Raw genomic sequence first — 3,250 nt, 5'->3', positions numbered from 1 at the left:
CAACTTGCTGAAAGAGAAAAACACAATGAAAAGTTAGAATGTGAAATTGTGGGACTTAGAAAAGATATTGAGAAATCAAAAGCTCTTAATCTTAGATTTGCTAAGGGATCTGAAACTTTAGATGAGATTATCAAAGTGCAACGTTCTCCTCTAATCAAGACAGGTCTTGGATATACTGAAGAAGCGTCTCAAGCACAGAAGCAAGCACAAAAGCCATCCACCTCCAAAAGTTATCTTGATGCAGCAAGAAAAAGTGAACAGGTTGACAATCGACAACAAAATCATAATAATCAGGGACAATTTGCTTCAAGAATGAATAAAGATTACTAAGTAAATCAGGGGAAATCTACTTCAAGGATGAACATAAGCTTCAACCAACCACAGGTAAATCATTCTCAATTTGCCTCAAGAATGGATGTCAATAAAAACAACAATCATTTGGTTGGTAGGTTTGATAATCGCAAAAATTTCTTCAATGGCCAATGTTTCTCGTGTCATAACTTTGGTCACAAAGCTGCTCAATGTGTTGCCTACAAGACCATCATGACTAGAGAAGCTCAAAAACAAAGGAGTATGACTGGGATCATGAAAAGGACCTACAATAACTTTTATACTCTTGAGAATGAAGTAGAATGTTCTATTTGCAACAACTTCGGTCATGAAGATTCTGAATGCAGGAGTAGGTTTCAACAAACAACTCAGAAGGAGCAAGTTTCATTGAATTATAAAACATGGAGAAAGAAAGAATCGCAACTAGAAAGATGTGGGATAGCCTTATATGCGGAAGGACAGGAAAATCAGTGGTACATCGACAGTGGATGCTCGAAACATATGTCAGGTGATAAAGAAAAACTTCAATCATATAGTGCCTTAGAAAAGGAAAAGAAGGTCTCATTTAGCAATGAGGTGCAGGAGGTTTCTTTCCCTAGTATTGGATACAAGGAGTGGAGTATCAGGAAAGCTATAAGAAGAGCTCAGGATAAGGTCCTCTCTAAGCGTCCTCCTGAAGACAAGAAAGAAAATCATGGGAAAGTTTACCTTCCATTCATCCAAGATTATAAACCTCCTGATAAATCTCTCTAGGATTTCTCTGGGATTTCTACATTGATGCTTTTAACTCTGATACCTCTTATGAATTAAGACATGTTAAACTTGTTGATTATAAGGAGTATCAAACTTTAGCCTAAGAGCTTGAGAAGGATAAGAAGGCATCTGGAAAATCTGAGATTCCAGGTTTTGATAGAGCTTCCACAAAGCTAAAAGAGCCTAAGGGTAAATAAGTTAAGGAATCTGAAGATGATCCTATGCAAAAGTTACTTCAAAATCTGGAAAGCATGGAGCTTAACCAAGAAAAATTAATCTCTAACCATGCTAAAGAGATAAGTACTCTGCAATCTAGGTTGGTCCAAATGGAAAGGTCACAAGCTCAAAGTTCCCAACCTAGAAATAATAATGCTTGGCAGAGGAAAGGGAAATATAGTGCGCAAAGACCACCTAATCCGCTTGAATCTACTAATTTGGTCGATGAAGCTCTGCCTTATTGTAGGGCTTGTGATGCTCTTCATGAGGAGGCTACTTGCCCCACAGTTAAAAGGATTATGGATAGTGGAATGTTTGGGGCAAGTAATCAAATAAATGTTGTTGGTAAAGAGTTTTCTTTGTCTATGGAAGATTGGATGGAGGTTAAGGAAAACAGTCAAGATGTTAGGCCTTCCACATCATCCTTTAGTATAAATAATTTTGATCATGAAAAGGATGTGATGGTTAAATTATTTGGTGAAAAGCCTTCTCCAGAGCAAGTCATGGAAATTGCTAAAGATAAGGGTTTAACTTATCAAAGAAAGGATAAGGATCAAAGTGGAAATCAAATTCCCCCTCGAAGTTTTAACCCTTGTTCCAACTCTGGATTAGATGTTGATTTAGGAAGTTGGTTTAATAATGCAAAAATTTGGGTTCATGTCACTGCAATTATGAAGATTCCTTGCCAAAGAGCTAAGTTACTAAAAGTTATTGAAGCTCCTCAAGTGAATGTTTCTCAACAGAAGGCGCTTGAGACTGTCTATCAAGATGCCCCTATATATTTGCAAAGTTTGGATTCAGATAACAAGGATCATCAACCATTCTTCATTACTTTGATTGTTAATGGATATAAATTGAATAATTGTATGTTGGATTCTAGTGCATCAGCCCATGTCATGAACAAGAGGGTCATGGAACAACTTATTTAAGAGTTTCTAGGCCTTACTACAATATATGTGCCATGGATTCTAAGAAGATTGAAGTTCATGGGTTAATTAAGAAATTACAAGTTCATTTATCAATTTGCCCGGGCATTATGATTGTTATGGACATTATTGTTGTTGATGCTCCTGATGCTTGGGGTATGCTATTATCTAGAAAATGGGCCTCTGATCTAGGAGGAAGTATTTAGATGAGTTGGTCATATGCTACGATTCCCCCTCCTAGAGGTTACGAGTTTGTAAGAATTAACAGAGAGCCTGAAAGAACATTCCATGTTGAAGATACTAAGAGACCCCATAATGAGATAATTAAAGAACAATCTGACATTGGGAATTATGTTATTATGTCTAATTCCATAGTTCTTCTCGATGATAAAGTTGATGAAAAGATTGGGGATCTCAATGATAAGTATGGTACATGTATTTTGACGGTGCATCATCTAGGCATGGTAAAGGTGCTGGAATAGTATTAAAATATCCCATTGTTTATGTTTTCAAATTTTCCTATAGATTGGAATTTGAAGCGACTAACAAGGTTTCTGAATATGAAGCTTTTGTTGGGTTGTGTTATATTCTTTCCATGATTAGCCCACATAGTTAATCGGGGGGTTAGACGGGGGGCGGAGCCCCCTTCGTTGTGCCAATTGTGTAGCAGGGGGGGTCACAGGGGGTTTGAGGCGTACCCGTAACCCCACTTTATGGGGTCTGGGACAGCGCCCCGGAAAATTTTGGTTTTGGACCCTATGTTAGGATGGGCGGACCCACCTATGGTTTTGTGCATGATTTTCGCACACGTTATTGGACACGATGGTTTTCGGTCCATGGTATTGGATGCTTCGGCATGTATAAATATGTATTATAACATTGAAAGGAACATAATGAAAAATCAAGCTAGTAGTCTTGGTTTTGGGATCTAAGGGAAAATCTTTATGTATATGTGTTTTATGTGTTATGCTCTCGCATTGTTTATTTTCTGTGTTTTAGAATTCGTATGCCGGTAATCTCTGTAC

The sequence above is a fragment of the Pinus tabuliformis genome, chromosome 6 (assembly GCF_031772625.1).
Source record: "Pinus tabuliformis cultivar Carrire ecotype Pingquan chromosome 6, CPIR1, whole genome shotgun sequence".
In the NCBI taxonomy this organism is placed as follows: Eukaryota; Viridiplantae; Streptophyta; class Pinopsida; order Pinales; family Pinaceae; genus Pinus; species Pinus tabuliformis.
This window is presented reverse-complemented; position numbering follows the sequence as displayed.